Genomic DNA, 9,415 nt, shown 5'->3' on the forward strand with positions numbered 1-9,415 from the left:
ACATGTGCTGTAACACATTTATATTTTAATATTTCATTATATTTTAATGTGCATTTAAAAATATTTTTCTCCCTTTTTATTTATTTATTTATTTTTTGTTGTACCAGGGATCGAACTCACAACCTTGAGCTTGCCAGGCAGGTACTTATGCCACTGACCTATATCTCCAGCCCTCTCCCATTTATATTCATACATTAAAACCACACATTTATACATCCATTTGATTATATGTGATTATTCATACCTGGAAATTTACCCACCAAAATGCTAAGAGTGATTTAGACTGAATGTAAAGGTTGAAATTAACATCTACTTTCTCCATTACTTGAATTTTTTCCAGTGAGCATATACTACTTTTGTAACTGTTAAAAATCATTTCTGTTAAAAATACTATGTTTGGTTAAAACATTTTGACGCTTTGGTTTACATATCAGTTGGTTAGTAAAAGACTGTCTCAAAGGACATAGGACTCCGATGCTAGAAACAAATCAGATTTTCTGCTGGATAGTGCTCCCCTCCCTTGGCTACTACAGACCTCCCACCCAGACTCCTGGCTTCCTTTTAGAGCCAAGAGAGCTGGAGAGACTGCTTATGTTTGCCCGGCACTCTTTGGGAGCATAATAAGTATGACCGAAGTACAGCCAAGCCCACCCCGAGCAGGTAAGCTATCTGGTCGCTCAGTCACAGCCAGGGTGTCACAAGCATAACATGAACTTTCCACCAGGCAGGTGGTGAAGCCTGGCTGTAAAACTGGCGCAAGGGAGAAAACTGCTTTGCAACTGTCGTGAATGGCAAGAGAGGAGAAAGGGAGAGAAAGGGCCAGCACCCCCTACAGGGCTCATGGAGAGCGGAGTGTGCCGGTTTAGGAGGGAGGACCGGGAAGTGGGTGGGGACCGAGGGGGCGGTGGGGTGGGAGCAGGCAAGGCCACATTCTGTCCTGTGTGCCAGTGGGTGAGGCTGCAGTTGGTGCCGCTGGTGGACATCTGCTGGCAACTGCCTTTGTGGTGGACATAGTTTCATAATATCGCAAAAACTACTGCACATAGCAGCAACATTCTGAAACCTAAGAGAAGCTGTTTTTGAATCAGGAATCAAACTCAGGACTTTGCGCTTGCCAGGCAGGTGATTTGCCACTGGGCTATGCCCCCGCGGAGAAACTGAACTGATGGTGTGAAACATTTGTCCCTGTGCCCCCAGGGCCAGGGCTCTGGCGCAGAGCAGGGGCTCAGTAGATGCTTGAGAAAGACAGACGCAAGGGAGCTTGGGAAGGGAGAAAGAGGGGAGGAGATGGGGACAGTGACCCAAGGGCCATGGAGCTCTTTTCTGGCTTTGAGAACTTGGGAGATCCTTTGAAGGGGTCCCCAGAAGGCTATTTCTGCGGCACTGCCCACCCCCAAGGCTCTGTAGAGCAGTGTGGAGGAGACGTTATGGGAGGAGCGGGAAGGTTGGACTAGCTCGGTGATTTTGACCTGGAGTTCCAGAACCCCAGGGAACTCCCAAGATAGAAATGAGCACCATGAGCTATTTTGGTACTTCCAAATGCAAAGCAAGAATTAAGCATTTTCTCAGGATAAGACTGTATGTGCTGACAGGCCAGGTATCAGTCTTTGGGGCTGAACCCCATCACTCCCAAGATGAAGGGAAGAATTTGGGTCAAGTTCGTTCTGCAGGAGGACCAGCCTAGGGTGGCCCATATCCAGTTGTGTGCTTTTGGGGCAAGGGAGTGAATCCGTCCTGGTGCCAGTTGCTTCCTCAGTACAATGGGGGTCATAAGGGTACCCCACTTTATGTGGAGATTGAAGGAGATGGTATACATAAAGCGCTTGGCAGCTCGCCTGGCCGTCAGCCCTAGGCAAATGGTCCTTACTATCATTATTAATTCAGAATAGGAAGTCTGGACGTCTCATGCTAATCAGAAACTCTGATTTGAGCTATATATATATTGATTAATAAGGAGTAGGAAATGAATGAATTATTAATTACGTAGAGCAACTTGTGTGGAAGACGTCTTTCAAAACCTTGAGCCCTGTCCTAGAGAGAAGTCCTAAGAGTGTACTGGGTGGGACAAGGCGGAGGCCCTGCTTTAGGCCCCTTGGAGCTGGGGTGTAACAGGAGACTGAGCGGCCCCTCTTCTGGGCTGTGGCACAGGTGCTCCCTCCGTGTGGAAGCACTTCCTCTCCCCTCTCTCTGGCGGACTCCTTCCACATCAGGGAGCCTTTGGGGCCCTTCTCCCTGAACAGGGCGCTCTCGAGCCGGGGCTGCAGGACACGGGGCTCCGTGACTCTCGGCAGTGCGGGGCCTCTTGGGCCTGACCGCGGCGCGGGGTCGCGGGGCCGGTGGCGGTGGGTCCGGAGGGCCTGCGGCTCTCGCGCGTTCGCGGGAGCTGCCGGGCTGCTCCCAGGGCGCTCACTTCCGGAGCTGCCTAGAGCATGTGCTCTAACACAGCGAGGAACTTTCCTGTTTGTTCTCCACTCCTCATCTTCCCCCAAGCACCCCCCAGGCTTAGCCATCCTTACGCCCGAAAAACAAAGTCAAATAAAAGCCGGACAGTGGACATGACCCGCCGGGAGGGTGACTTCAGAAGCCAGAGCTCCAGGCCAGGCGCCCGCAAAGGCGGCAGCGGCGGCAGGAGACCCGTGCCCTGGGTCACAGCGCCCTCTGGTGCCAACAACTCAGCTCTGCGCCCGGCGCTGCGAGCGGACTGCAGGGAGGCCCACGCGGACCGACCTCGCCTGCGCCAACACCAGGGGCACTTGCGAAGACTCAGCTGTGACTGTGCTCCCGCTTGCCCCACCCTCGGCATAACCTCGCCACCGGCTCCCCACTGCTTACCGTACAAACTGTGAAGTCTCCACCGCCTGCCCGACTCCCTAGCTTCCTGGCCCTCGGGGTCCTGCCGCCCTCCTTAGCATTCTTTCTTTCCCACGCCACAGGCCGTGGACTTCATGCCTTCGCGCACACTATCCTTCTTAACAGGACTGCCGCGCACCTTCTCCCGGAGAAATTCTTCAGTGTCACATGTGGCCTCTTCCACGAAGCCTTCCTGGACTCTCCCAGGTAGAGGTGAGGGTTTTTACCTCTGTCCCCGCTTTGGAGACCCCGCAGGGTTTGTGGGGTCTGGGTCTTCCCTGAAACTAGAGCTACCTGGTGGTTCCAACTCAACTTAGTTGTCTCAATACAAGTTTAACTTATTTATGGAATCAAAAAACCCCCTCTAAAATAACAAGTAACCTCTAATGCAGGGGTATCTTGGCTACTCAGGAGGCTAAGACAGGAAGATTGTGAGTTCAAGGTCTGCCTGAGCAACTTAGTGAGATCCTTTCTCAAAATGAAACTTTAAAAAGGACCGGGCATGCTGCTCAGTGGCAGAGTGCACAAGGCCCTGGGTTCAATCCCCAGTACCACGAAAACAAAAACCCTGCACATCAAAGGGTTTACTAGGTAAGTAGTCGGGGTTGGGGAGTGGCGCATGCCTGTAATCGCAACACTCAGGCGGCTGAGGCAGGAAGATTATTGCAAGTTCGAGGCCAGCCTGGGCTACAAAGTGAGCTCAAGGCCAGCCTGAACGGCATAGTGAGACCCTGTCTCAAAACAAACAAACAAACAAAAAACAACCCCCTCAAAAAACCCAAACAAATAAACAAAAAACAGAACAACAACTATAAAAAAAAAAACTAGGTAAGTTCCCCTGGTGGCCGCACTTTGCCTGTGTTTACATTGTTGGCACAACTAGGCAGCACCATTGGAGAACATTGACAAACTTGAGCCTGGTTTCTCCCGGAGTTCACCCAGGCACCGTCTGCCTTTACTGACTTAATCTGTGTTCATTCACTGTAAAAACAAAACAAAACAAAACAAAACAAAACCTGTAACTGTGAACGTGACACTTGTTCCGTGTTCTGTGAGACCCAGCAAATCACTGGGCCTGAGGGTGGCCTTGGGAAAAAGCCTAACTCAATACTGCTATGTGCTCATAACATTTATGGACTTAAAGAAAAAATTCACCTTTGCAGAAGTGAAATTACAAATGGTTTACCAGTGAACCAAGTTGACATTATTATTTGAAACTTATATAAAATTATTAATGCTACTAAGGGCCATGTCTGTGTATATCTGAAGAAAATTTCATCATAATTTAAAAAGTTGACATGATATGATAAAAGTATTATTCCATTATAATGCCCTTTATATTATTAGAAGAAACTCAGCATAACATATTGTCAATGAAAGAAAAAGCAGAAGGGTGCGGTTTGGAGGACAATTGCATTGCTAAAGAAAAAATAAAAGGATCCAGATTCTGTTAAGGACAAAGAAGGCATTGCTGACAACTGGAGGAAAATGACAGCTGTTGCTACCATTCACAGCATCTTGTGTGGAGTTTCTTGTCAATGGTGATGATCGTGCATCTGAAGAAAGCATAATTAGAAAAAACATCATCAGGGATTTTGTAACCACTTTAAGCAAAAAATATAATGTAGTGGCGCATGCTTGTAATCCCAGCGCTTGGGAGGCTGAGGCAGGATTGCTGCCAGTTTAAGGCCAGCCTAGGGTATGTAGTGAGTCCAGGCCAGCCTGAACTACATAGTGAGACCCTGTCTTAAAAAAAAAAAAAAAAATCAAACATAAAAAGCATGTTCGTAGAAATAAGCTGATTTCTCGTTAAAATTTTTCATCTTTTTTTTGTACCAGAAATCAAACTCAGGACCTTGCACTTGCCAGGCTGTCTCATTAAAATTTTTGAAAAACTTATTTACAAGTTTTATTCTAATTAAATATTTACTGTCTTCCTAAATGCTTTGTATCTTATTTCTTCTCAGAACCATGTACAGAAAGAAAAATGTCCCTATTTTCACCAATTCTTATTTAAACTTTCCCAAATCTTGAGTTTGCCCTTATGGGCCATATAAATGCTCCTGTTTTCCATATGTCCTATCTATGAAGTAAAACACGCTGGGAAGCACTGAATTATAACAGCTTTATTGCTGTGAAAGATCCAAAATAATGATGGTTTAAAAGTAGAGACTTTTACAGAAGAAATGCAGGGGTGGTGTGGGGACTTCTTAGTTCAGGATCAAATTCATTCCAGCCAGCAGGAAGACAAATTCGTAAATGAAAACCTCATCATCTACATATTTTACTCACGCTTATTATAGTGTTCTGTGTGTTGTTCCTCAGATGCCCAACTTGCATAGTCTGTGGCCTCTTGGGGCAGGGAGTGCCTTTCATTAGTTGAAAAGAGCAGCAGTCTTGGAGCCAGACAAATATGGGTTTGAAACCCATCTCTGTTGATTATAAGCCAGGGGATTTACGAAGGTGTTTATTTTTCCCAAGACTCAGTTTCCACATCTGTAAAATGGAACCAACCTAAAGAGGTGCTGTGAGAATGAGAAGAGGAATGCAGTTAAAGCACTCAGTACCACACCCACAGTGAGTGTGAGCTGAAAGGTATGCAGGTTTCTTTGTGTCCAGGAGTCTAGCACAGTGCCTGGGAAAAGGGGCTGCATTAGTGTTGGCTGGGAGGACTGAACCAAATTGAGCTCAGAGCAAGGATGATAGTACCCTGCTAGGCAGGCCTGCCTTGTGGGCCTAGTAGGCTCCAGAATCCACAGAATGCCTTGGGTAAGGATTTCAGGGCTTAGAGTCATGTGCCCTGGAAAGGGAAGGACCTGGACAAGGAGACAATGGCACCTGCTGCCTAGCAAAGGCCATTTACGTATTTTTAGAGAAAAGTCTCTGGGTGGACCCTACCTGGAACCTGGGTAGGGAAGAGATCTCAGCAGAAGTGGGCTGTGGCAAGCAGAGGGGAGAGCTTGTTCTCTGGGCTTGAGGTGGCAGCCGGCTGTGGTGGTCTTCTGCTTGTCCCCCTCGACTGCTCTCCCCTTCCTCCATAGGAAGGAAGTTCACTGGGAGAGACAATCCCCCTGCCAAGAACTACGTTTCCCAGACTCCCTGCAGCTCAGACGGGCCTTCTAGCTAAATTAGGACCAGTACATGTGACTGGGCTGTGGAGAACTTCTACATTACTCATTCAGTAGGAAATTACTCTTCTTTTGCTTCCTTTCTTTCCCTCTTCCTGCTAGGATGTGACACAGACATGGCCGGAACCCAGCATCAGCTATGTTGATGAGGACAGTGCCCTGTGGGAAAGCATACTAAGAAGACAGAAGGAACCTCAGCCCAAAAGCGTCATCCTGTCAGCCTGGACCATTAGCCTAAGGTAAACATTTACCTTAGTTAAACCTTCACACCTTTGAGTTTTCATTGCTGAGCCTGGTGTGGCTGGGCATAGGTAGCCTTTGAATGGGCAGAGAGTGCAACCTGGATCGTGGCTGCTGCCTGAGTATCCAAAGCCCTTCCCACAGATGGCCGTGAAGGAGGCCTCTGAAAACACACACGAGTCCACATCGGAGAGAGGGATCCGCACCAGGGGCAGGCGGGCTGCTGAGCAAGCGTGGACCCGAGGCCAGTTCAGGGAGAAGGAACGCAGAGACTCAGCCTGGGAGGAAACAGGAGCAGCTTGAATGGGTTGGAATTAGGGCTAGGGCTGGGCTAGGTTCTCTTCTGCCTGGAAGGAGGACCTGAGTGGGGACTTGATGCTACCTAGCAGTGTGCAGTGGGTAGCTGCAGGTGCAGGACTGCCAACCAGAGTGGGAAGCTCAGGATCTGACACAGTAAATAATGGCCAGTAGCTCATCTGTAGGGTGGAGGGGTCAGAAAATTAAAACAATAACAAGTGGAAAAGTAGCGTGTTCTATTGGAATATGCATTGTGCTGAAGGAACAGAGGTGCAAGTTGCTCTCTCTTACCCAACTGTCCAGGCATGAGCAGCTGGGACTGGGTTTTGCTCTTTGGCAGCAGGGCCCACATTCCTTCCATCTTGTCGCTCCTTGGTTTGTGTTGGTCCAAGTTTCCATTTAGTTGGGCTGGAAAGATCAGCTTTTTCTCTATATAGTGAGATTTGGCCAAAAGAGGACTGGATATGAGGGTTGGGAGGTAGAAGTGAAGAAGTGGCCATTGCTTTCTGAGGGGAGACGTGTTGACAGATTTGGAGACAGACACGATGACAGACAGATGCAGAGGTACTCGGCGGTCCAACCTTTCCTTTCTTTGCTCCACACATCACCCCTTTAACTATATTTTGGCTGTGCTGACCCTTGGGGCCTCAGGCCCAATTTTGGAGGCTCTGACAAATAATAAAGCAGCTACACTAAGACACAGCTCCTCAGACCCTCGTCGGGTCTCAGTCCCTCTTCCCACAGCTGGATGTGCCTGGCTTGGCAGATGTAGTGGATTGACAACTGGTGGTCAACCTATAACCCCCAGCTGAACTGAGTAAGCATGGGGCTGGGTGTGGGAGGCCCACCTGAGGACTGTTGCCAGCAGCATAAGAGGCAGAACTGGCGAAGAAGAAGTTAGGCTGTTGGGCGCAGAGAAAGGCTGTTGGGAGGTGGGAGAAACGGTAAGGAGCTGTTGGTTCTGTTGGAGGAGCTCGTCATGCTGGCTTTCTTGGTGAACTCGACTGTTTTCATCCTTCCAGGGGCTCAGGACCTTGTTGGCACTGAGAATGCCTTCAGTTCATTTTGGGGAAGCTCTGGTCCTCACGTTGAGCATTGCTTCCTGGCTCCGGAGGGGAAGGTGGTTCACTGCCTGTCTCCTGAGAAGCTTGCTGTGTTGGCTTTCCTAATGGGAACTCAGCTGTCTTCACCACTGGGGGAGCTCAGGACCTCAGTGTTGCTGAGGATGGCTGTGGTACTTTTCAGCTCTCAGGGGAGCTCCAGTTCGTTCTTTGCGCGTCACTCCCTGGGTCCAGTGCAGATCCCTCAGCCTGCTAGCACAGATCCTTCATCCCACTGGCACAGACTTTGTAGATTCCACCACTGACCTTTGGGCTTTCCCAGCACAGATCCATGAATATGCCTACATGAGATATTGTTATGGGCTCTAGGCCTCTAGTTGGATTTGTGGGAGGCATTGTTATGGGCTCTAGATCTTCAGCTGGACTCATGCAGGACTTTTCCGTGGGATCCAGGCCCTCAGCTGGATTCCTGGTCTATAGTGTGTGGACAGATTTCCTACACTCTTTTGTATATCATTCTTTGGGTGACTATTATAAATAATCTTATAAACTATGTGTCCTGTATTATATTGTTTTCCCTTGCATAATAACCCCAAACCAACACAGCAGATTTCCCAGCCAGCTTTGCCATGACAGCTGCCTGCCATGCTAGCTCTTCAGGAAGGCAGTGTCTGGCCCCCTGTTCACTTTCTCAGCTCGTTCTTCACTAGTGCAAAGTCTGATTTATTCACTCAATCATCCTGTCACTGGGCAGGGTCTAGAAGGTTCCCTAAAGAGGAGATGGGGAGCTCGTCACCCTACCCATGTAGTAGATTATAGGTTTGCTGACTTCTGTCATGGAAAAAGAATTTTCAAGATGCATCCATGAGAGGCATGAAGAGGTTTATTAGGCAGGAAGAAATACACACTCGGGTGTGTGAGAGCTCAGAGAGATGCATTATGGTTCGAGTTGGTGTTATAGTCAGAGTTTGCAAGGGGAACAATACAGGACACATAATTTGTAGGATTATTTTATAATAGTCACCCAAAGAGTCATATACAAAGTGAGTGCAGGAAATCTGTCTGCACACTATAGACCAGGAATCCAGCTGAGGGCCTGGATCCCATGGCAATATCCTGCATGAGTCAGCTGAAGACCTAGAGCCCATGGCAATGCCTCATGAAAGTCTGTTTCATGGATTTGCACTGGGAAGGTCTAGTGATCAGTGGTGGAAGCTGGAAGGTCAGTGCCAGCAGGATGAAGGATCTGTGTGAGCAGGCCGAGGAATCTGTACTGGAGCCAGGAAGCGATGCTCAAAAGAACCAGAGCTCCCCCAAAGTGAACCGGAGCCATTCTCAGCAACAAGGTCCTGAGTTTCTTCAGTGATGAGAACAGCTGCGTTCATATCAGGAAAGCCAGCGTGGAAAGCTCCTTTAGGAGAACTAACAGCTTCTCTCCTTCTTCTCCAGTTCTGCCTCTTATGCTGCCAGCAACTGTCCTCAGGTGGGCCTCCCACACCCAGCATGCTGGTTCGGTTCAGCTGGGTGTGATAAGTTGATCACCAGTTGTCAATCCACCACAGCTGGGGTATTTTTATGTGCTCCTGGTGGCTGTCCTCAAGGTGGATGATCTGGGCTGTATATTTCTACCGTGTCAGGCTAAACATTTGGTGGGCTGGGTTACACCTTAGTAAATTATTTGTTTTTGAAGTTTCGAGATACACTGCCCACTTAGTAATGTCTCCTTTTAGGATGGAGGTCTAAGGGAAGAAGAACAGGTAACAGGTGAAAAGTGTGGGATACCTGTATCTTTAAGACTCTTAGGAATTTTTGAGGGGTTTCTTCAAAAGGAAAAAAGGC

Source organism: Chinchilla lanigera, unplaced genomic scaffold, assembly GCF_000276665.1.
Source record: "Chinchilla lanigera isolate Chin_1 unplaced genomic scaffold, ChiLan1.0 scaffold00136, whole genome shotgun sequence".
NCBI classification, from domain to species: Eukaryota; Metazoa; Chordata; class Mammalia; order Rodentia; family Chinchillidae; genus Chinchilla; species Chinchilla lanigera.